The 26,448-nt window shown below is 35.6% G+C and overlaps 1 pseudogene; it reads left to right on the top strand.

Annotated features, from left to right (window-relative positions):
- The first annotated feature begins 779 nt into the window (after window positions 1–779).
- On the top strand, window positions 780–26,448 carry LOC121169099 (annotated as a pseudogene).

The raw sequence follows: 26,448 nt of genomic DNA, 5'->3' as shown, positions 1-26,448 counted from the left end.
GTAGAGAACTAATGTTTTTTCTAATGATAGACATATACATTAGCTGATAATCACTTCTAATGGTAAGCATTAGAGAGGTTTGAGGGAGGTGATAAACAGCATGGATAACAGGCACAATAATCTAGTCAAATAAAATCAATATACTTTAATTTTGCATGGTCCCGGGGTGGCAATAATCACTAAAGCCTATTATATGTTCTGTGAACAAAGAGAAAAAGAAGCCCCACAGTTCCAAATATAAAACACTAAAAAGAAGGGGAAAACATCAATCATTGATTTGATCATTTTACATTGTAAACATTCATTGTAATATCACATTGCACAATTCTTAATTTGTAAAAATATTAAATTAATGGAAATGCTAATTGACCTTATTTGATCTTTACAAATTGAATACATATATCAAAATTTTAAGCCTTCTGTATAAATATGTATACTTAATAAGAAAGTATGTGTTGATGGTAGAATAGGGTTAAGAAAAGTGAAAACAGACATTAGAGACTTAGCTGAGGACCAATGGAGTAGCCAACTAGCTAAAGACCTCACCTTGCATGGTCTGTGGTCCCATAAGGCACTGGCTTGTATTCTAGCTTCTCTACTTCCCTTCCAGCTCCCTGCTTGTGGCCTGGGAAAACTGTAGATAATGACAAAAAGCCTTGCTACCCTGCACTTTCGTGGGAGGCCCAGAGGGAGGTCCTGGCACCTGTCTTCAGATTAGCTCAACTCTGGTAGTTGTGGCTACTGGGGAGTGAACCAACAATACCTGGATACCCATAGACATGAGGAAGCAGCAAAGTCGACAGAGCAGTGTTGGGCAAACGGATATCTTGGTGGCAATTGGAAGTCTACCAGAGGTCAATTGGGAAGGGAAGATCACTGGGAAACGAGGAAGATAATCCAGCCATAAAATTATGGATCCCATAGTTTTTTGTTTGTTTGTTTGTTTTGTTTTCAGTAAGATCATGACCAGAAGCAGAGTGGTGGAGTCCTAGAAGATGTGCATGGGAATAGGGTGGATTTCACTATCCAACATTCCAACAATGTCACATGCAGTACTATTTTTTATGTTTGGTGCAAAACCTGGTCTGGGGTGGGATTCACTTCTGGCTCAACATTTTGCACTGTTTACACCAGGAAAATAATATGGACTTGGCATCACAAGGGTTGTATCAAAAAGAAGTCCAGGTTGCCCAAAGATATAATTGTCAACAGGATCCAGGAAGGAGAAGAAGAAAAAATATATATAGGGGGTGTCAATGAAAGTACTGTGGTCGAGTTTATAGTCACAACCGGTGTCTTCCTAATCCTGAGTACTGTTGGAACCAGGAGCAGGATAAGGGCTGAGCAGAAAGCAGTGTGGTCACAATATGGGATCATAGAGGGCAGAGAGTGGTGACCCAGGAGCTCTATCTGTGAAGGTTGTAGCAAAAACATAACATGAGTTTTGAGGAAAGAAAGTCTTTGGAGGGAGTGTGCAAGTGATGGAAAATGGAAAATTGGGCACTGCAGAGGGTCAATAAAAGCAGCCTGAAGATCTGTGTACCACACAACTTAAAAACCAGCCCCTAAAACACAATCTACAAAACAGAGTTGCAATGGTCCAGGGCAAAAGGAAAGGCATAGACAGAATAAATAAGGTAACTGCCATCTTCTCCACAAAGGAGCAAAAGACCTTATCAACCTCAGAGTTAATGGACATAGAAATTGAGGAAATACTGGATAAAGAATTTTACTTGTGCTTTTCATTATTTTAAGAAGCTTTACAATGATTTTTGAAATTCTTTATCCAGTAAATTTAAGGAACACATTACATAGAAAAAAGTAACATTGAAACAAAATCAATTTGAATTATTAGAGATGAGAAATATATTACAAGTCACAAATTCACTGGGAAGCCTCAACAATAGAATGAGTAAGGCAGAAGACAAAATCACAATTGGAAGACACCTCTTACAATAATTCTGAAACAGTCAAAATTTGAAACTTAGACAAACTAAAAAAAGCATCTAGCAATTGAGGTACACTGTCAAAATACCATCAAATAGTTATGGGCATTCCAAAAGGGGCAAAGAGAGAAGCTGGATTCAAAGATATATTCAGTGAAAAGATAACTAAGAAATTCCCTAACATTGAGACAGAATTGAGAAACAAAATACAAGAGGGGAAAAGAACACCCAATGAGAGTTGAGCAAAAGTGATCCTCACAATAACACATCCTAATCAGGCTCTTTTCATGGAAACATAAAGATACTTAAATATGCACATGAGAAAAGTCAACTTGTAGAGGAAACCCAACCAGACTAAACTGATCTCTCAGAAGAAACCATACAGGATAGAAGATAATTGACATTTTTCAGATCCTAAAAAAAAAAAAAAAAAGAAAGAAAAGAAAAGTCAATCCAGAACAACATGACCAGCAAAGCTTTTCTTTGTGTATGATAATGAAAGAAAATACACATATGTGGAAATGTCCAGGCTCTCTAGGTATCATGGGAATCAAAACAACAACAACAACAACACACATTGACTTTCCACCTAATTCCACTGAGATCAACCTACATTCATAACTCTACTAACAATGCCTGATGGCATGGATGCAGGAAGAAAGATACACTACTCCATTGTTGATGGGGGTACAGGCTAGTGCAGCTGCTACGGAAGTCAGTATAGAGAATGCTGAGGTCTGATCTCGGAAGCTAAGCAGGGTCGGGCCTGGTTAGTAATTGAATGGGAGACTGCTGACACAACTAAAAATTGATCCATATAAACGGTTATCCCACCCCTGGGGATATGTCCAAATGAAGCAAAATCTGCATAGTGGAAATTGACCTGAAACCCTATATTTATAGCAGCATGATCCACAATAGCAAAGTCATGGAAACAATAAAGACACCCATCAAAACAGGAATGGATAAAGAAGCCATGGTGCATCTACATCCAGCATACTACTCAACTATGAAACAGATGAAATACCATTTGCAATAAAATGTTCCTAACTGGAGATCATTATGCTAAGTGAAATAAACCATTTCCAAAGGGTCAAATATCATATGTTCTTTCTGATATAAGGCAACTTTCATGAAAAATGCAAAACAAGGTCAGATACATGTGAAAAAGCATATTCTCTTAGATGAACTATAAAATAGAGACTAGCCTACCTGGAATTAAAGATACATTGCGGTGTGTGTCTCTAGTCCTGAATAAAAGGATGACTTCCAGCAAAACTTTTAAATACACCTGCACAATAGCACACTAACCCCCCATTGCCAATACCTACAATGCCATGATTCACTTAAACAGCACAACGTTGGACCTATGATTGTTGCTGAACGACTATACTATTATAAAAATTACGAAGAAAAAATGATGATGGGTGATGGAGAGGGATGAAGGGGAAGAGGAGATGGAATCCCTTTACCTACAAAACCATATCACCGAAAATTATATTAACAATTAAAAGTGTGTTCTTTTTGAAGGCCACATACCAGCCTGTCTGATTTTCAATTCTGGTTCTGCTCACATTTCTAAATTTCCACTAATGTGCAACTTGGATTGCAGCCTTTTTTTTTTTTTTTTGTCACGTGCTAGAGTTCCTGCCATGCATGTGAGAGACAAGTTGAGTTCCAGGCTCTTGGCTTCAATTTGGCCCAACCCAGCCCCAATTGTTCCAGACTTTTGGGGAATATTCTAGAATATGAGAGCTCTCTGCTAATCTGTTTCTCTGCCTTCCTCTTAACACATTATTTTTTGAAAAGAAAGAAATGGAATACATATCAAATTTCATTGAGTGAACTCTTCTCTTCAGTGAAACTTAAGAATAGCTAAATCATTTACCAGTTCATTCCAGTTTACTTCACTAACTCAGGCATTAGGATTTGAATATACTACTAACATATACACTGGTTATTACAAGTAAGTGAAGATGAGATTTTGGAGTTTCAATGCTATTCTGAATTCTTAATTTATTTCTTTATTGTTAGAATTGGAAAAAAAATTCTCACTGATTTTCCTTAACATGAACTGTGAAAAGTGTCAAAAATTTACCTGTCAGATTTCACTTTTAACTTTGTACACTCTTATTTTTAAAGAAAATTGTGCTTTGAGGAAAGAATCATAGCTGGAGGATGGCAAATAACAGGGTAAAGTTCAGGAGAAAAGGGTGAAATTTTGGACCAATGGGAAATGAAAGTTCAATTGAAGATGAGAACTTAGAAGAAAGAAAAAGAAATAGTGTCAGATAAGGGCAATTACTAGAAGATTGAAATAAAAATGGATTCAAAAATGAGATATTTAAAGACATTTTCACTACCTTTGACCAAAGCATCTTATAATTACAGTTTTTAGCAATACAAAACTGATTTAGTTTCTTCTTTATACCATTCTAAAAGAACGTACAATTAATTGTGTTTGTGATGATCAGTCATTGTCTCAATTTGAGTGGAACATGACCTTCTCAGGTTACCTTTCTGAATGTATCACTGTGAATCTTTCTGGATGAAGTTAGTATTAGTATCCACGACTTCCATAGACTGAGTTCACCAACATGAATGGTTTGCTGGGTCCTCCAGTGTGTAAACAGAAGATCATGGAAATTTTCAACTTTTTACATTGTGTGATTCTCCCACTGCAACAAACCTAGAACTGAAGCTGTCTTTAAGGATTGGTTCTAGGTATACATTTGTAAACATTTGGCATAGTTATGATGGCATTGGGGACATCAGCATCTGATAAGAGAGCCTGGATTTAGCATCTCAGATCTGAGCTCTCATTCTAGTTTTTGCTAAAATAGACCCTGAGGGGAATAAGATAGTAGAACAATTTCCTACCCCACCCCAGTCTTGGCAGAATTTAAAGGAGTAAACCAGTAATTTGAGAGATCTCTTTTTCTCTTTCTCTTTCTACCTTTCAATGGAATAAAGAACAGTTGGTCTATATTAAACATGTGTGTTTTTGCTTTTCTATCGCAATTTAAAAATACAGCATAGCAACTCTGTATGTGTCATTACAATGTATTAGGTATTATAAATAATCTGGACATTAAAGTGCAATGATTAATTATAAATAGTTTGATATCTATGTATGTTGGCATCTGCAAGGGGATCCTGGAGAAAATATTGGTGGGCAACTGCAATGTTTCTGGAAAACTCTCAATAACACAATAAGAAATTTTTTGTTTTCTTCATTATTCTTTTACTATAACACACTTTGAAAGTGGACAATAAAAGTAATATTGAAAATTATTTGCAGTGGCCACCATAATTTCATTTTGAAATTTCTTTGAATTTTGTTAGACTGGAGGTAGAATTTTTGCAAAAATTATAATACATACCATAGCATGGCCTTGTTTGGCCTGAGATGAATAGTAACAGATTGAAAATGGTCAATTGAATGTATAGCTTCTGCCTAATATACGCTGATTAGTTATCAGAATTTGGCTATCTCTAAAAACAAACCGATATATATAATATATATATATATATATATATCTCCTCTGACAAATATTATATTGGAAACATTAATCAGAGAAATAACATTAAGAAATAGAATTTTTTAAAGCAGCAGTTGACATTAGCTGATCCGTGGGTGCTTCACCAATTCATGTTAGCTTCACTTAGCTTATCTATACACTTGTAAATGTCCCATCAAAGGAAACTTTAGATTACATCATTTTGCTTTCTGTGGTACCATGGTAGTTACAATTTTTAACATTTCTTCTATAAAAGAACGCTTCAGAAAATTCATGAAAAATGAAGTTAAAAAATAAGATTGTTTTGAATCAAACATTTGGAAAACTAGTTTGCTCAAGTACATATTATAAAACATTCACTGAGGGCCCAGAATGGTGGACTAGTGCCTAAAAGCCTTCACCTTGCATGCACTGGGATACCATGTCTGTTGAAGCTCTGTGCCTGTACCTGGGAAAGCATTGGAGGACGGCTCAAAGCCTTGGAACATTGCACCCATGTGGGAGACCTGGAAGAAGGTCCTGGCTCCTGGCTCCTGGCTTTGGATCAGCTCAGCTCTGGCCATTGCAGCCACTTGAGGAGTGAACTAGTGGATGGAAAGTCTTTCTGTTTCTCCTTCTCTCTGTAAAATCTGACTTTCCAATTGAAAAATAAATAAATCTTAAAAAAAAGATAAGGCTAGGGACGCTGTTGTTCACAATATTTCTTGGACAGGCAAACAGAAATTAAACATATCACTTGGCTGTTATGGATGAGATAAGTAATGCTTAGATAATTATACATTGTGACAGTAATTATAAAGGAAACAAATCTGGTGATGATATAACAAATGAGGTTTTATTATTTTTTATTGTTAATATAAATAGGCTTACTGCAATTTATGAATACGACTCTAAGGATATAACATAAGATTACTCCCCTCTCTCCCTCCTCTTTCTTTCTTTTCTTTTTTCTCATATAATTTTGGATATAGCACACTTTCAACTTATTTTAAAATCAGAATCTTGATGCTCAGCTAAATAGTGTTCAACAAGTGTTAAGTAGAAAGACTATTTTTCTACAGGAAGATAGAAAAGGGATATAAACAACAACAAAAAAAAAACCCCAGATAATAACAAATGGCCTTTTGGGGAAGTGGCATTTGTGTTTGCCTTTCATTGGTGTATGTAAGTGAGTTTCTCACAGATCATGAGAAAGACTATTCTAGCTAGAGGGAACAATAGGTGCAGAGACCTGGTGGTGGTAAAGAATTCGGAGTACTTAAACTATATTGAAGGAGGCCCGAATATCTCTGGAGCTTAAAAAAGGAACAAGAATACAATCTGTTACCTGTAAACATCTGTATCATTTGTTCCTTTATGTTATTTTTTTCCCTACACTTGCCATGTCATATGCTTATATATCAGAAAGTCAAGCTTTTTACTACAAAACAAATGTGCATTCTATTGTAATAACTTGGGGGAAATAACAGTGGAGGGAAGGAAGAAATCCCTATGCTTCTAAATCTGTAAAAATGTGAAATTTACACATTTTACATAAATTTCAAAGATAATACAAATAAAAACAAAGAAATGTATCTTTGGACTTTAGACATCACATCTAGTCATCATCTCTGCTACAATGCCAGGATTTCTTAGCCTTAAGAAATGACATTCCTCTAATGGAAAGAGAGTCAATGTCACTTTATACAAAGAGCATACAAAATGCTAAATTTATGACACACATGCAAATTGAAATCTGTCTCATTTTTCATCTGATGGGAAACAAAATCTCTGCATTTGTTAAGAGTATTACATATTAAGTTCTTGTAACATTATTAAGTATAAAACAGATATGTTACTTTCCATAGCAAAAAAAATAAAGAAATATGCCTCTGAATTAGGGCACAATAAAATTTTCTTATGCCTTATTTTGAAATATTAAACTTATACCATTCCATCACAAAGTTACCTTTGACTCTTTTCTGTCTTTTCTAAGGAATTAACACTGTACTACAGACATTCAGATACAAGAACCACTTTCCTGCTTGGAAGCAATTTGACCAAGCAATGAAAGAAATCTTTACATTTCTGCTTGTTCTCTGAAATACAAGGAATATATACGCTTCACTAACTGCATGCTTTTCCCAATTACTACTAAGAAATATCTATATCTATATAATGCTTACACAATATTTAATGAATAAATGGTCTTGTTTCAAAATCAGTTTCTTTTATGTATGTAAGTTCTCTATCAGTAAAGGTAATGGAAAAGCTGCTACATTCATGTCACATGTTTTCAATACAAAAGAGCAAAGTAGTTTACCGCATATTTGACTATATAGTTGACTATATATATTAATTCTACAACCTTATTAAGTATTGACTAGGCACTAGGCATTGGCTCAGATTTTAGGGGATAGTGGTAAAGAAAATATTAACCAAAGCTTCATGAAGTTTAAATTCTGTGGACAATAGGAATAATAGAAGACAAAAACTAGATTAGTATCCAATAAAGTGAAAAATAATTATTATTATGAATAAAAACAAAACATATCATGGGGATCCTTGAGTGATGACTATTTTATGGTAATTATTGATAGTTATTCTGAAAAGATATTTGAGCAAATGATAACTTCAGGCACAATTTGAATTAATTATCAAACTAACCATAGTCTTATAAGGCATAACTGCAATTTTTTTTTTAAATACTAACAAAACAAATTCACTGTTAGCAATGCAACTGGGCCAATTTGTTGTTATGACTTTAGAGAGTTAAAACAGTATTTCTCAGGTAACTACCCATTGAAATCAAAAGGAGGTCTTAAAATTTCTTATTTCCAAGTCCCACACCTCAGAAGTTCCTATTTCCTTCTTAATTTTTAAAGATTTATGGGCTTGGTGTGATGGCTTAGTGGCTAGGGTCCTCACCTTGCACGTGCTGGGATCCCATATGGTCGCCAGTTCTAATCCTGGTGGTTTTGCTTCCTATCCAGCTTTCTGCTTGTGGCCTGGGAAAGCAGTCTAGGATGGCCCAAAGCTTTGGGACCCTGCACCAGCGTGGGAAACCTGGAGGAAGCTCCTGGCTCCTGACTTCGGATTGGCTAAGCTCTAGCCATTGTGCCTGCTTGGGGAGTAAACCAATGGATGTAAGATCTTCCTCTCTGTCTCTCCTCCTCTCTGTATATCTGCCTTTCCAATAAAAATAAATTGATCTTTAAATGGAAAGATTTACTTATTTTCATTTTTAGGCCATCTTTATAGGGAAGAGGAGTAAGATATTCTCTCCATTGATTCTCTCCCCAAATGGCCACAGTTGCTGGAGTGGAGCTAATCCAAAGCAAGAGCCAGGGGCTTCTTCCTGGCCTCCCAGGTAGATGTAGGTGCCCAAGGATTTGAGCCATTCTCTTCTGTTTTCCCATATTATTAGTAGGGAGCTGGATTAGAAGTGGAACAACCAGGACATGTCCTGTCTCCTATGTGGTATGCCAGCACCACAAGATGGAGCCAGTACCCTGTTGAGCCACTGTGCCAGACCCAGAAATTTCAGTTTCATTGGATTGAGAATCAACCTAAGAATTAGGAATTTGTAATGCTCTTCAGTTAATTATAACATGCCATCAATATTGAAAGTCATTTTGTTCTAAGGATTATAGAAATTACACCTGCAATTGACTTTAATAACTTCTCCACAGTCATATCTGCTTTCTGATTATACTAGTCATGAGTGGACAATGTAGAGATGTTTAAAAAACTTCCTTGAAAATTGTGCACACACACACAAACACATATATATATAATTCAAACTTCTAAGAGAGGTTTTTTGTTTTCTGTTTTTAACAAGTGAAATTATAAAGCTATACTCCCTGAACTCAGACCAAAACTTCAGAGTCCATATGCATACACCATCATTCATGAAAGTGATCTGCCACACATTTAACTTGTGTATTTTTCTCTTTTTTTTTTTTAAGATTTATTTATTTATTGGAAAGTCAGATATACAGATACAGAGAGGAGGAGAGACAGAAAGGAAGATCTAACATCCATTGGTTCACTCCCGAAGTGGCCGCAACAGCTAGAGCTGAGCCAATCTGAAGCCAGGAGCCAGGAACTTCTTCCGGGTATCCCACAGGGGTGCAGGGTCCAAGACTTTGGGCCATCCTAGACTGCTTTCCCAGGCCACAAGCAGGGAGCTGGGTGGGAAGCGGGGCTGCCGAGATTAGAACCAGCACCCATATTGGATCCCGGGGCGTTCAAGATGAGGACTTTAGCCACTAGGCCACGCCTCCGGGCCCAACTTGTGTATTTTTCAAAAGTCTATATTTACATGCTTGAAGTAAACTCATCTGAATAGAGGCAGCACCTGATTTAAAGTTGCATCAGTAGTTCTAACTTTCTGAGTAATCATCTCAATCAGGCAAAGCAAGGAGAGAAGTCTAACATTCCCATTGCTAGGACGATAACATAGATAACAACTTTTTGCCTAGAGCATTCTTAAGCCAATAGATTCATTACAGCTTTTAAAAAAATATATTTTAGATACATGTCTGGGATATACTGCAAAATAAACAAATGAAGCAATCTGCTGTTGGTATCTAGTCATCTAAATGCCTGTTGCCAAGAAACAAATTCGAAAGTGCATAGATCATGAATGTATCTAAACAATCTTTTTAAAATAGAAAATATACTTATTTTGGATAAAAGGGAAATTCTACAAATGTGCATTGATATCCAGAAGTAAAATTTAAAAGTCTAAATTCCTAAACATTCCCAATAGTATATACATGATCTTGAAATCTTAAACTATAGAGTACATTAATAACTTGTGTCTAAAGAGCTTGCACATTTTATATATTTCATATTTTAGACATGATGCTTCCTGTCTTCACTCTCTCCATCTTCATTCCATTCTTTAAAAAATCATTTTGATAATATTTTCAACTTACTGTGTAATCACAGACTTAATCTTTTTTTTAAAGATTTATTTGTTTTTATTGGAAAGGCAGATATACAGAGAGGAGCAGAGACAGAGAGGAAGATCTAACATCCATTGGTTTACTCCCCAAATAGCCAAAATGGCCAGAGCTTAGCCAATCTGAAGCCAGGAGCCAGGAGTTCTTCCGGGTCTCTCACTCCAGTGCAGGGTCACAAAGCTTTGGGCTGTCTTGGACTGCTTTCCCAGGGCACAAGCAGAAAGCTGGATAGGAAGGGGGCTGCCGGGATTAGAACTGGTGACCATATGGGATCCCAGCACATGAAAGGTGAGGACCTTAACCACTATGCTATTGTGCTGGGCCCAATGCAGACTTAAACCAAATTTTAAAAAAACTCAACTAGCAGAGAGATTCTTCTTTCACATAAATATTGACAAGGGATTATATAAAAAATAATCACATCTCAAGATATTAATTTAAATCACAGTAATACAATTTATGTATTGTGTACATTATCCATGACAACTTAGAAAAAAATTGGTATTTGTCTTTTGGGGTCTGACTTATTTCACAAAGTATTAGCTGTTTGATTATTTTGATGTATCTGTCATCTACATGTCCATTGAAGCTAAATTCACTAGAGCTAGAATGGAATGAACCCAGATGTCTATTGACTGATGACTGCATAAAAAAATGTGCTTTACAGACATGATGGGATACTACACAATCTCAGTTTTATTTTTTTATTGGAGAGGTATAAAGGCAGAGACATACACACAGAAATATATCCCATCTGTTAGTTCTCTTGACAAATGCCTGATGAAAGCCAGAACTCAGCTAGGCCATAACTGGGCCTTTAAATGAATCTAGGTCTCCCAGGTGAGTGGCATGGACATGCGGTATAAGGGCTCCATTCTGGGCCACCCAAGAGCAGAACCAGGACTAAAACTGAAACACTCCAATGTTGAGCAATGGAACTGGATCTGATTTTATTGCCTACAAATATCGAGACACGTTTGTTATGTTGTGATCATATGTCTACCTCAAGTGTGCTCTAAGAAAACTCAGTTTTGATTCTTTGAATATCAGTTTTATTTATCCAATATATCTTATAAACTGAGAACCATATATTATCTCTTTATTGTTGCCAAAGGATGAGATCTACGTCAATTCAGATGCTGTTGTAAAGACAATTCTTTTGTATTTGTTGAAATTGGAATAAGGGCTGTAGTATTTTATACGTATATACATATTTTGTACATATATACATATTTTATACATATATACACATTCACACGTAAAACCTTAAAGTTGTTGTTAAACCAATAGGAGTATGTGACTAACTATATATTAAATATATAAACACTGTTACAAATAACTCTTTCAGTTGTTAACATATTATATTGATGTCTTTGGCAGCTCCTTGACATGTCAGATATATCATACAATCTTGTGGCTGTTGCTTTCTAACTACGTGGGCAATCTGATCCTTTTTAAACCACCTCCATCGTGTTGGTCAAAGAGAACTAATCTTCAGCTGATCAAATTATATCTTTACAGGTTTAAACCTACATTTTATGACTTCAGATTTTATTTAAAAGTTGATTGTTTAGGGCCTGGCACATTAGCTTAGTAGCTAATGTCCTAACCTTGAACATTCCGGGATTCCATCAAAGTGCTACTTTGTGTCTTTGTGGCTCTGCTTCCCATCCAGCTCCCTGCTTGTGGCATGGTAAAGGCAGTTGAGGATGAACCAAAGCTTTGGGACCGTGTACCTGGTGGGAGACGTGGAAGAAACTCCTGGTTCCTGGCTTCAGAGCGGCTCAGCTCTGGCCCTTGCATTCACTTGGGTTGTGAATCGGCAGACAGAAAACTTTCTGTCTCCTGCTCTCTGTATACCTGATTTTCCAATAGAAATAAATAAAAGTTAAAAAGAAATGTTTAATACTTTCCATTAATTACAGTATTGTGACTGAGCATATGTAAGTTGTTTAGAAATTAATATCTTCAGGTCCGGCGTGATAGCTTAGCGGTTAAAGTTCTTGCCTTGAACACACTGGGATCCCATATGGTCACCAGTTCTAATTCCAGCAGCTCCACTTCCCATCCAGCTCCCTGCTTGTGGCCTGGGAAAGCAGTCGAGGACAGCCCAAAGCTTTGGGACCCTGCACCCGCATGGGAGACCTGGAAGAACTCCTGGCTCCTGGCTTCAGATTGGCTAAGCTCTGGCCATTTTGGCTATTTGGGGAGTGAACCAATGGATGTTAGATCTTCCTCTCTGTCTCTCCTCCTCTCTGTATATCCACTTTTCCAATAAAAATAAATCTTTTTTTAAAAAGAAATTTTCTTCCTTCAAGTAACATTATGAAAAACTGTCAGTTGAGACTACCCAGTACAGCTTCTAATGAAACATAGGACCAAATATTTTGTGGCTATATGAAATCAGTCTTTTGCAAATGGGTATTTTTTTTTGTGTGTGTGAATAAGCTAGTGTGAATAACTACTAAACACTTCCTTAAATTATTAAAACATTTTGTTACATAAAAAACAACTATGTTTTATAAAAACATATCAGAACACTTCAAAATGACTTGTTAGAAACACTTGTAATACAACATTCTAAAGTGTTATGTATGTTTACAAAGCCACAATCATGTTAAAAGTAAGCAATGGTGAACGGAGACATTCTTATCCGTTCCTTATTTTTTGTGGCATCATGTGTTTTTGATGAATTTAATGATTTCATTCTAGGTTTAAAAGGCTTTTCTCTCTCTCTCTCTCTTTTTTTTTTTTTTAATTTCTGTGATGTTAGTGCCTGTGTAGCTGTGGAAAACTTAAAACAGCTAATTTTAACTTTTACCATGTGAATAATTAGCACATTTACATGTTTCAAAATTCCACAAAAGTGAAAATGAATATATTGATAGTTTTCTGTTTCACTCCTTCAATCACCCTCTTTCCTCACATGGCAAAAAATGTGTTGATTCGTGATATTCCACAAATATTTTCATTTGTATAAAAACATTTTTTGTCTATATACCTTAATCTAATTCCTCAAATTTTATTTGTGTGCGTAATATGATAGGACTTTAAGAGTCCTTTTTCTTTTTAAGTCATTGAGATAATGTTAAGTTTTCTGCAGAGTTTTGAAACCTCTTCTCCATTGATAACTTTCTTCTGTTTCCTTTTTTCCACTTGTGTATATTGTATTTGCTTGAGATCCATGTATAAGTTGCTGTATTCTATTTTCTGTATTACGGCAATGCATTGGATGGAACATAAGTGCAATAATTTATTTTTGCCAGTTTCCTCTTGATGGCTGTGATGAATAATCTTTTACATTAGATATATTTTATACATGTGAAACTATAATTTTAGAATAATTTTTAAGCAAAATTGCTAATTATAAGGTTAAGTGCAATTGTGACTTACCAAATTGTTTTCTATACACATCATCTCAATTAATATTCTCATAATCATTTATGAAAGTCAGTTCCTCACCCTTAGGCCAACATGTCTTTGCTAATCTTATAATTAATGCCTTCAGTTGCTCATCCCAAATTTTGCAGTCACATTTGACAAATTCTTTACAGATTTCTATCACATCAAATTCTGCTTTTGCTCTACATTGTAACATTGTGGACAGTCTGACCACTTCTTGCATTTCCACACAGGCCCAAGTCATCACCTCTCATTTTGATAATACCAGTTCAACTTGTAACTTGCCTCCCTCTATATATACCCCAAGCCCCTACATTCTGTAGGCTCTGAAATATCTTATGTGATTAAGTCAAACAGACAAATAAACTAAATCTGTTCCCATATATCCTTGTAATAATCATTTAGTTGCTTTTAGTATTTTTGAGAAAAGTAGTCAAAGTATGTAAAATAGTGAATGATGTGAAAATTGTGAATGATGTGGATATTCATATGTACCAACATAGCAATTGTCTATTTCGGGGGCTCATGGTATTTTTATCTCAGTTGATTTTTTTGACATCCACTCATTGCTTCTGCTTTCTCTGTGTAGATCTTCGTTCTGCTCAACAAAGCACATGGCCTTAGATTTGACATTCAAGCTTTTCTTGGATTTTTCAATTAGCAGGCTACACATTTATTAGTTCGAATTGTTGGGATCCTGTTGGCCTGTCTATGTTTCAGTGAGTAAGGTTTGGGCACAAACTAATGAAATTGATGTCTTCATCTGGGATTAAGGAGGCAACTACTAATGGAATAAACATGGGTGAGGCAAGCATTCTGCAATTATCTGCTAGAGCCTGGGATATAATAGCAAATTACAATGCCTCTATTAATATTAGCATATTTTCAATAAAAAATGTCTCATATCTTTTAAAGCTGTCTCAGAAAACTTTGCATTTTAACACGCCCTTATCTCTAAAGAGCAAATGTCATAGAAAAATAAGTCTTTGAATCCATTAGGAAAAGGAGTAATAGCCTTGAAGCTGGAGATGGTTCATTTAATTTTCTATAGCCTCCACTGACCATATGAATTGATAGCCACTAAAATTTAAAAATATGCTCTGTCTCTGATTTTCACAAAATGTGTGGAGGACTCATTACAGTGTGGTTTTGGTAAAACATTGCTTGGAGGAAGAGGGGACGGAGATGATATTTTCAAGACATTTACTATTCTACTGCTTTAAATGTAATTTAAAATACTTATTATGAAATATTTGAGATCTGCAGAAGTTGTAAATAATGATTAATTGAATCCCCACATACTGGCTTAGGAAACAAAATTCTCAACAACTGTAGAAAACCTCTGAGTTTTACACAATTACTTCTCCCTTCTGTTTCCCATACTTGCCTTCCACCTCTCACCAGGACAATCACTACTCAACCTGTACTTGTTATATATCCTATGGAAGGGGAGGAAACCATTGTTCATCGATATGAATTTATTTTCTCCTGTCTCAGACTATTATCACGGAATTTATTTTTCTCCCTTTCTTCTTAATTAAAAATGCCTTGCCAAAAATTAACTTCTAATCCTTACCATTAGAAACACCTAAACAGAGACAGAGCAATGCAATTTAGTTTTAAAAATAATTTCATTGCTTGGTTATTACTTCTTTTTGGTCCCAGTAAGTAGGATAGACTCAAGAAGTTTATTGGACTGACTGATATTTTTCTTTTCCACTTATTCTGAGATGTGATAATTCAGGAGAAGCAGTACTAGGAATTGGTAATTGAAATGTTTTCTATCCTAGGGGATAAATGCACTTTCTTATTCCACATTTCCACACAAAATACTATTTTTTTCCTATTATATAAGCATTTGGTGGGCATGTCTCTGCTATTTTGGTAAAAGTTGGCTTTCACTCCTGCTTTGCTTTGGTGTAAAATTATTGAAAGCTAAAATTCTTTGCATAACCATATTATACGTTTTAATCTTTGGTTACTGGTTTCCTGAATGCTTTATTTTACAGGGCTTTTTAGAAAGGTTTTTTTAAAAAAAAAGATTTATTTGTTCTTCTTGAAAGTCCACGTTATAGAGAAAGAGAGTAGAAGAGAGAAAAACTGTCCATTACAAAGTTATTGCAATGACCGAAGCTGAATTGCTCTGACGCTGACAGCCAGGAACTTTTACAAGTCTCCAACATGTACACATGGGTCCAAGGACTTCAGCTATCCTTTGTTGCTTTCCCAGGTTCATTAGCAGACAGCTGAATCAGAAATGGAGCAGCGGGGCCTGGTATTGGTATCAATATAGGATAGCGGTGCTGCAGGTGGAGGATTAAGTAATGAAGTCACCACACGAGCCCCCAGATATTTCTTGTAATAGTTTTGAAAAAAAAAATCCTTAAATGATTAGTTTACAAAGTTATTTAATTCACATTATAATCATTTTCTTGGATTGCAAAACGAAACCAGATTTCATTTTATATAACCAACCAACATAAAATGTACTTTATAGATAAAAAGATTAAAATTTATATAATAAGAAAACTGTAAGCAAATATATATTCTAAATATCTTAAATTTGAATGTCTACATAAATAGCTCGTCATTTTCTTCTGAAAGTATTAGGTTTTTCAAAATTGTATTCAAATCGATTGCCTTGTGTAATGCTTCTTTTCAACAGCCAATTTATGTTTCCTTTCACATTATTTGATTACGTATTCTTCCTCTAAGATTGCCAAAGTGTACTTCTGGTCCAACATGTGTGAAGGTTAGGTTGCACTACTGTGTGCTAACAGCAAATACAGATGATCAAACTGAAAAATCAATAATTCTTCATAGACTGCTCCTCAGACTGGGAACACACACAGAGACAGATACATAGAATCACACATATGTAAGAAAGTCACCAGTAACAACTTCCACAGAGAGATGGGGTAATAAAAACTGAACTTAATGGACAGAATGCTGGAGAACTCGGTATTTAATGAATCTGAGATTTAAAAATTTTAGGATGGGTCAGTGCCACAGTTTCCCACACATTTTTATGAATTTTGCTTCTCAAAGATCAATCAGGTCTTCAAAGTGCATATCAGAGGATAAAATTCCCCTTGAACTTCCAGCAGGGGAGTGAGAAAGGAACCATTTTGAAATACAGCAAAGTAGTATATACTTACTAATTTATTATCTGATTCTTTCAGTGGTTGTTTATCAGAACATAAACTAACGATTGGGAAGTGGCAACCAAATACTCAAAACTATCTAGCTGTGATCTTGCACATGGGAATTGAGAAGCATACAACTTTAGTCCATTCCAGCTAATCTATCCTATTTTGGTGGTGAGGGGGCTGAAAATACTAAGCATGAGTGAAGTTAATAGTCCCGGAGCACAGGGTCACCAAAAGACGGAGACCAAGTGATGGTGCCATGGAGTGTTCCCCCCAGCACTTAAGTCTTACCACGTTATTTTTAAAGGTCTTTTTACCTTAGTTCCTTTAATAAATTCATCATGTCCTTCTTTCAATGCAAAATACACACATACACATGCAAATCCAAAGCCAAAATTGCAGTTTCAAGAAAATGATTAACTGTTAGGACCAGTCAGATATGACCGCAATATTAAAGTTATTATACCATTAATTTAAAAACTACAATTAGAATGCTATGGTTTAATGGAGATCATAGGCGACATGCAGAACTATATGGCTAACATAAAAATAGAGATCAAGAAAAACGTGTGTTTTCTCTTTTATGTGGAAGTTTGTATATGGTCTTTAAAAAGTATTTGCATCAATCTGCAATAGCAAAGGAGTGCATAAAGAAACTGTGGTACATCTACTATTTAGAATACTACTCAGCCATTATTCTACCATTTCCACAAAAATAGCCCAACTAGAGACAGTTACGCTAAGTGAAATAAATCAATCTCCAAAATACAAATATTATATGTTCTTTCTCGTAGAAGGCAATCTTCATGTACATTAGAAGATCAATAGCACTTTCGATGCTGCTTTTGCTACATCTCAAGGGTTTTGATATTTTAATTTTAATTTTTATTTCTTCAAAATAGTTTTTATTTTCTCACTGAATCATAGGTGACACAGTAGCATCATTTTCTTTAAAAAGGTTTTTTGAGGGCCTGGCGCGGTGGCGTAGTGGTTAAGGTCCTCCCCTTGCACGCCCGGGATCCCATATGGGCGCCGGTTCTAATCCCGGCAGCCCCACTTCCCTTCCAGCTCCCTGCCTGTGGCCCAGGAAAGCAGTCGAGGATGACCCAAAGCTTTGGGACCCTGCACCCGCGTGGGAGACCCGGAAGAGGCTCCTGGCTTCGGATCAGCATCGTCCGTTGCGCTCACTTGGGGAGTGAATCATTGGACGGAAGATCTTCCTCTCTGTCTCTCCTCTCTGTATTTCCACCTTTCCAATAAAAAAAAAATAATAAAAATAAATCTTTAAAAAAAAAGGTTTTTGATTTTCTTTTTCGTTTCTTCAGCAACACACTGGTCATTCAGTAACATGTTATTTAACTTCATGTCATCGTAAATTCTCTTTTTTTCTTCCTATTTTTATGGCTTTTCATTTAATGGGGTATATAGTAAGTGTTCAATAGAGACTATTATATCCAGATGTAAAGATGCAATGCAGTATGCATCTCTACTTCCAAATCAAAGATGGATTCCTATTGAAACTGTTAAATATATTTTGACAATAGGATGCTGAACTTTCTGCCATTGTCCAAACTTAAAATGTTAAGAGACACTTAAACAGCAGAATCATGGACTTATGACTGTGTATGAAGGACTATACTATTATAATAATGTAGGGGAAACCCGTGTATGGCGGGGGTAGGGGGGAGCTTGGGAGGGAGGGAATGGAAATCCCAGAACCAAAGGAACTGTATCATAAAACAATATTTTTTAAAAATTATGTGCATGTCATATCGTTTGACATACAGCCTAAAATATTGCTTTAATCATTCAATTTATTTGCCAAAGCATCCATTCTTTCCCCCATGTTATGTCCTTCTAATGAATCCTGCACTTCGAAATATTAATACCTGTTTTCAAGAAAAATAGTATGTGTACATACACATATGTATAAATATAACATTTGAAGTCAAAGTGGGAAAAGATTAAAATCATTAAAGAATCTCTGTGTGAATTGATATAAATATACATACTTTCAAAACTGAAAAAAGGGGAGAAAGGAACATGAGGAAAGAAAAAAAAGAGAGAGATTTAAGAATTATGAAAGTGAACAGAACATCATATATTTTTATATCCAATAAAATAGGAAAGGGAAAAAAAATAAAGCAGAATACAAGTTCTACTTGAAAGAGTGCTAATTGTAAAATTTACAAATAAATGTCAGATACAGAAAGACTCAACAGATAACAACAAGATAAATAACATCAAAAATGACACTTTATTATATCAGGAACAATTACTAAGATAAATTTCATTTTGGAGCCAGGTGCAGTAGCCCTAGTGGCTGAAGTCCTCTCCTTGAACGTGCAGGCATCCCATGTGGGAGCCGGTTCTAATCCCAGCAGCTCCACTTCCCATCCAGCCCCCTGCTTGTGGCCTGGGAAAGCAGTCGAGGACAGTCCAAAGCCTTGGGACCCCAAAGAGCTCTTGGCTCCTGGCTTCAGACTGGCGAAGTACCGGCCATTCTGGTCGCTTGGGGAGTGAATCATTGGAAGGAAGGTCTTCCTCTCTGTTTCTCCTCTTCTCTACATATATTTGAGTCTGCAATTAAAAAAAAAATAACAAATCTTTACAAGAAAAAAAAATTCATTTTGAACAACAAAAATCATTAATAACTTTCTAAAAAATGAACATTAGATATTTCTTTTTACGTAATAATGGAATTAAGCTGGGCATCAGTTGCAGAAAGAGCTGGAAAAACACAACAATTAGGGATTAAACAAGAGCATTCTAATTAAAAGCTGACTAAAGAAGAGCTATCAAGAGAAGTTTAAAACAGTAAGTGAAAGTGAAAACTCAGGTTCTCAAAATATGTGGAATTCTACTAGAGCATTACTTACAAAGAAATGTATGGAATTTAATGTATATATAGGGAAGATGGATGATATAATATCAAATATTTAAGCTGATAGATTAGAAAAACAAAGGCTAAATAAATCCTGAGTAAGCAGAAGAAAATAAATAATAAAATTCACAATGAAAATTGTTGAAAAAAAAGTAAAGCAATAGAGAAAAATGAAAAAAAAAAAGTTGGCCGTCCAAAAATGCTAAATGTAGAGCCTCCAGACAGGCTAACTATAAAAACACTGAACAAACAAATTTCTACTATCTGAAATGAAAATGGAAGCTTCATTGCAAATTCCACTGAAATTTTAAAAGTCAATATGCTAAAAAAAAATCCCAAAATTTGATACACTGAATAAAACAGAACAATTGTTTGAAAAACAAAATGTGCCAAAATTTACATACAATCCTATATTTATTAGATTAATTGAATAAGTAATTATTAACTTTCCAAAACAGGGAGCATCAGTCTCAAATGTGTTCCTTTGCAAATTTTACCTAGAATGTAAGAATGAAATTATACCAACACAAATTCTCGACAATTACTTCCAGAACACAGAATTTAAGGGAATATGGCTTAACTCATTTGATGAGGTCAACATTAGCTTAAAAACAAAACCAAGAAAAGAAAATTACACTACAAAAAAAAAGAAAATTATAACTATCTCTCTTTATATTTGCCTTCAACAATCAATCAAATTTCCCTTTGTCTGAAAACAATTAGCCAATCAAATCAGCCAATGAGCCAACAAGAAACCAGCCACCAACAAATCACCAATCAACCAATCAAATTTCCCATTGTCTAAAAACAATTATACATCACAACCAAATGGAATTTATCCCAAATATGCAAGACTATTTTAACATTTGAGAACCAATTCACACAATCCATTAAATAAGTAGTTTAAATAAGAAAATTAGCATTAAATTTATTCATTTATACTTAAACACAAATAACCATTCCACAAAATCTAACATCCTTTTATAACAAAATTCCCATAAAAAATAGAAACAGAGGAAAACTGCCCCTTGAAAAAGAACATATACAGGAAATCTACAGATAAAATACAATTTCTAGCAGTGAGTTGCTTGGTACTTTACCACTAAGATCAAAAGAAAATGATATCCCCCTCTTAGCATGGCTTTCAAAGACAAGCATGGCTTGTCTTTGAAGCCATAAGTAATGAAAAAAAAAAGCCAAAAACGTAAATAAAAGGAAGATAGTTTGTGAAGTAAAAGTAGAGCTATGTATTCACAGATTTCATGACCAATTATTTTGAAAATCCAAAGGAATGACTAAAATATCCCAGAAGTAGAGGTTTTAGCAAAACTGTACAATATAAGGTTAATATATGTATCATGGTTCCCTATAAACTTGTGAAGAACAAACAAAATTTTTATATATGTATGTATGTATTTTAATTTTCCTTTTTGTTTCTTTAAAATGCAGAGTGATGGGGCCAGTATGATGGCTCATTTGGACACCCTCAGCCTGTAAGTGCCGGTATTCCATAAGGGTGCCAGTTCATGTCCCAGCTGCTCCACTTCCATCCGGCTCTCTGATTATGGGCTAGAAAAGCGGAGACCCTTCACTCATGTGGGAGATCTGGAAGAAATCTCCTGGATCCAGGTTTTGGTCAGTTCAGCACTGGTCTTTGCTGCCATTTGGGTAGTGAAGCAGAACATGCAGATCTTTCTTTCCTTCTCTTTGTAAATGTGTGTTTTCAATAAAAATAAATATAACTCTTAAAAAGTGAAAGTCAAAGTGATCGAGATACAGAGGGAGAAAGAAACAGATCAACCTACCATCCACTGCTTCACTGCCCAAGTGCCCGTTACAGCCAAGCCTGAACCCAGCAGAAGCCAGGTGCCAGAAATCTCGAAGATAAATTTCAGGGATCCAAGTAATTCAATATCATCTGCTGCCTCTAATGGTGTTCGCTTTATTCAAAGCAGAGTAGATGGGACTAGAAATAGGCATTTCAATATGAGATGTGGAAGTCCGAAGCAATGGCTTAATTTCTGCGTGAAATACCTGTCCCGACAAATGGAATTTGAGGATTAAAAAAAAAAAGCTAACATTTACCTGAGTACCCACAAAATCAAAATATGTAAGTGTACATTTAATAACATATGTGTAAGAATTATAGTCTTATGATCTAGTTAGAACATGATCTGGTTTCTATGACTTAAACATTTACATAATTACAGATCAAAGCCTAGCAGGTGGCAGACATTTCAATGCTAAGTTTTTCTGTTAAATGTTTCCAAGGTAATTGCATGCCCCGTTTTATAGTTCAGGCAAAAGCGCAATCTACCATTCAACAATAGAATCAATCATCGCATTGAGTTAACTCGCATGTGAAAAACCTGCCTTTCTTATTGTAAGCAAGACACGAGTTGCAGTGTAATCAGCCATTCGTTGGATTAACAATGAAGATGGAGCTTTCCTAGAAGCCGAATTAAGAATTAGTTTAATCTTACTTCAAACCAAAATAACTGTGAGGGATATAACAATGACATTAAGGTATGAAAATCAACAGGCAGGAGAACAGATATCAGACAGAAATACTCCTTCCTATAATTCTAGAAACTAGAATAATACCTTTAAGATTTCTTGCTTGGAAAAGAAGGCATATATCCAAAAAAGGCCAACATTACATGAGTAAATGTGGGACTGTCTTTAATCCAGCTGCTTAGATCAATATAGAATCACATTTTTTATTGTCTCAAAGTGGATTGGTGAAAGATCAGTTGCATAAAAGGAAAATAAATTTTACTCATCATATATATATATCCTGAAGGGTATGACTTACAGACTCTTTGGAAGCAGAGTCAAGGTTGAACATTCAGTAACATATTTTCACCATATTGTAGAACTGAACTACTAAGGCAGACACTGCCCCTTCATGGTTAAGCCCTTCATGGTTAAGAAGCCACCTGTAGAGTTTTTACTTTTGGAAGTCTGGACTTTTTCCCACTAAAATAAAGGAAATTGTATTTTAAAAGAAAAAAAGGAAAAAAGAAAACATTTTATATTGTTGAAAAAATGCAAAGAAGCAGGTAGATACTGAAGATGCATTTATTCAGTAAAACTTAGTAAAACACAGAATAGCAAAAGTCTGTGTCACTAGAATCAACCTCTCCAGGCCCAGCGCAATAACCTAGTGGCTAAAGTCCTTGCCTTGCATGCGCCAGGATCCCATATGGGTATCGGTTCTAATCCCAGTGGCCCCATTTCCCATCCAGCTCCCTGTTTGTGACCTGGGAAAGAAGTCGAGGACGGTCCAAAGACTTGGGACCCTGCACCCAGGTGGGAGACCCGGATCAAACTCCAAGCTTCTGGCTTTGTACTGGCTCAGCACTGGTTGTTGTGGCCACTTGGTGAGTTAATCAACAGAAGGAATATATTCCTTTCTGTCTCTCCTCCTCTCTGTATATCTGTCTTTTAATAATAATAAATAAATCTTAAAAAAAAAATAGAATCAACTCCTCCCCCAACTCCACCCTCCCATCTCAACATAAACAATATCCCACTCTGAGGACTAGTGTTGGCATGTACTGGTTTAAGGATTACCTGTAATGCCAGCATTCCCAATGGAAGCTGGTTTGAGTCCTAGCTGTTCAACTTCTTACTCAGGTCTTTGATAATACATAGGAAATGCAGTTCCTACCATTGCTTGTGGAAGATTTAGATGAAGGTTAGGTTCAGGCTCCTGGACTGGCCTGACCATTGCGGCCATTTGGACAGTGAACCAGCAGAAGGAAGATGACTCTGCTCTCCTTGTCTCTCCACTTCTCCTTTTCTCAACAGCTGCAAAGTAAGAACTTTCTTCTACTCAAGTCTTATGCATAGGAATTAAACTTTACATTGGGAAAAGTTCACTGAAAATGTTGATTGCTGTTGTTTATTTGGTTTATAAAGTGCAAGTTTTACACCTGGGGATGCAGAAATAAAGAAAAGAAAAGAAGCTACAGTTTTTGCTTCTGCTGAGCATTTATTTTCAAAAGTAGTGTTATCACTCAGAGTGAAATATACCACCGTCCCTCTCTCTAGCTCTAAGTTCATGGTTCAAAGAATTTCCACAGAAGTATAAACAACTATAAAACAAAAAGACTTGAAGCCCTTTGTGAAACAATCAATTTTATGTGCGAAAGTGTAAGAAGTTCAAACTTTAATACTACTTTTAAAACAGCAGAAGTTGTGGTAAAAGGCAAATGATAAGAGACTGGTGCATTCATTACTGATATGGCTAAATTTTAAGCCACATAATTTATTAAAGAACTAGGAAATGATAGAACTAAGAATCTTCATATGGTCAGTACCAATTTCAATATTGACTTTAAAAACTAGATTTTTATGAAGTCTGAACATAATTGTACCAGTTAGTGGAATAATGCATGCTTCAGAGGTTTTTTTTGAAAACAATAGAGAAATGAGTTAGCAATTAATGGAGCTTAGCATAAGTTGAAATATACTCATAGTGTCTTACCAAAACCATTGATATTCCAAGGTGATTGTGTACCTATCCAAACCTGCCTTTTTCAGAAGCATCAATTATTTGATATCAAAAAAATAGGTTTCTCTAGGATTATTCACCTAGTCATTAAATACACATTGAAAGTATCATAGTAGTTCCTGGAGGTACAAGATCACTAATAAGAGTTTCTAAAATATTTTCCCCATAATGTAGAGTTGTAATTAATTAATTAATTAATTAATATATTTTACACTCAGGAGACATACCAAATAGGAAAATTTGTGATTAGGGAAAGGGAGAAATAAGAATGTAAATCTTCTGTGAGAGTAACCAGATAGAACATTAAGCAAAAATGCAGATAATGTGAATATAAGGAGTGTAGAAAAAGCAGAAAAGATATTTGAATGAATAAGGATACAATTTACATATATTGATGCAAAACTTTGATCAGCAGGTTCTGAAAACCTAACAATCTCTACATCTAGGGTACATATGAAGGGTAGGCAAACAGAAATATCAAAATAAAAATGCCGACAACCAAAGACAAATTTGTGAAAGCAAGAAAAGAAAAATCACCATTTGAATGCAAAGGAATATCAATAGCGTGAAAACACTCCCAAAAGTTCAGAGGAGGGAAGAACATTTGATATAACACTTAAGACACTGCTTTTAGTGTGCCTTTGTTTCACATTGCAGTGCTTCTGTTTGAGTCTTACCTCTGCTTTTTAATTCAAGCTAAAATAGAACCTGGAGGACAGCAGAGAAAGACTGAAGTACTGATGTCCTTTCCATGCTCATAGGAGATCTGGAATGAGTTCTGGGCTCCTGATTTCTAGCTGGGCCAACCTCAGCTATTTTTGTCATTTTGGAAGTGAACCGGCATATGGGAAATTTATTGCTGTTTGTGTCTCTGCTCTTCAAATTTAAAATAACAATAATAATAATAAATCAAATTCAAAAAGTGAATTAATATATTAATGAAATTAAGTTTATGTATATGTTAGGTTTCAAAAGATTTATGAAAATATATTTACTATGAAAAAACTATGTACTTTTTCACAATAGATTAGCTATTAGAAAAACAGCACTAAATCAAATGCAAAATGGAAAAGAAAAATGCTCATTTCAACCTCACTGTCGTTGAATATATGGATTCAGGAGAGTCCACTACCACTGGGTGGGAAAGGACTCCTTCAGCTCTGCCTGGGTCTTGGATAATATGAAAACTGAGTGTGAAGGTAGTGTTACCATCAACATCTCCCTGTGGAGATTTGCAATCAGGAAGTGTTACATGACTGTCATTGATGACCCAGGACAAAAACTTTATCACAAACATGAGTGAAACACAAATTAGGCCAACCTGATTGTTGCTGTTTGTGCCAATGAATTTAAAACTGGGATCTCCCAGAATGATCAGACTTGTGAGCAGGACATTCTGGCTTCAGCACTGGATGTGAAACAAATCATTGTTGGTGTTAACAAAGTGGATTCCACTGAAGCACCCTACAGTAAGAGAGATACGAGGAAATTATTAAGGAAGTCAGCACCTACATTAAGAAAATTGGCTATGAATGTGACATATTAGCATCTGTGCCAATTCCTGATTGGGACAATGACAACATGCTTGTTTCAAGGGCCAACACGCCATGGTTCTTGGATGGAAAGTCACTCAAAATATTGTTATGCCAAGGGAATGACACAGCTTGAAAATGTGGATTGCATCCAACTAGACCAACAGAAAAAGCTTTGCTGCTGCCGTTATAGGATGTCTGCAAAATTGGTGGTATTGATGCTGTTCCTTCGGAGACTGGTGCTCTGAAACTTGGCAAGGTGGCAACTTTTGATGCAGTAAACATTATAAAGTCTGTTGAAATGTACCATGATGCTTTGACTGAAGTTCTTTTTGAGGACAACTTGGGCTTCGAAGCAAAGTGCAAGGGTATCAAAGATGTTCATGAAGGAAATATTGCTCGTGAGAGTAAAATTGACCCACCAATAGAAGCAGCTGGCTTTACTACTGAGGTGAATGTACGAAACATCTAGGCCAAATCTGTGCTGGTCAGACCCCTGTACTGGTATGTCCCAAAGCTCACATTAGTTTAAGATTGATGAGTTAA

The sequence above is a fragment of the Ochotona curzoniae genome, unplaced genomic scaffold, assembly GCF_017591425.1.
Source record: "Ochotona curzoniae isolate NIBS_2020 unplaced genomic scaffold, NIBS_Ocur_1.0 scaffold_1852, whole genome shotgun sequence".
Taxonomy (NCBI): domain Eukaryota; kingdom Metazoa; phylum Chordata; class Mammalia; order Lagomorpha; family Ochotonidae; genus Ochotona; species Ochotona curzoniae.
The sequence above is the reverse complement of the archived record's forward strand: the minus strand, read 5'-3'. Positions and strand labels throughout refer to the sequence as shown.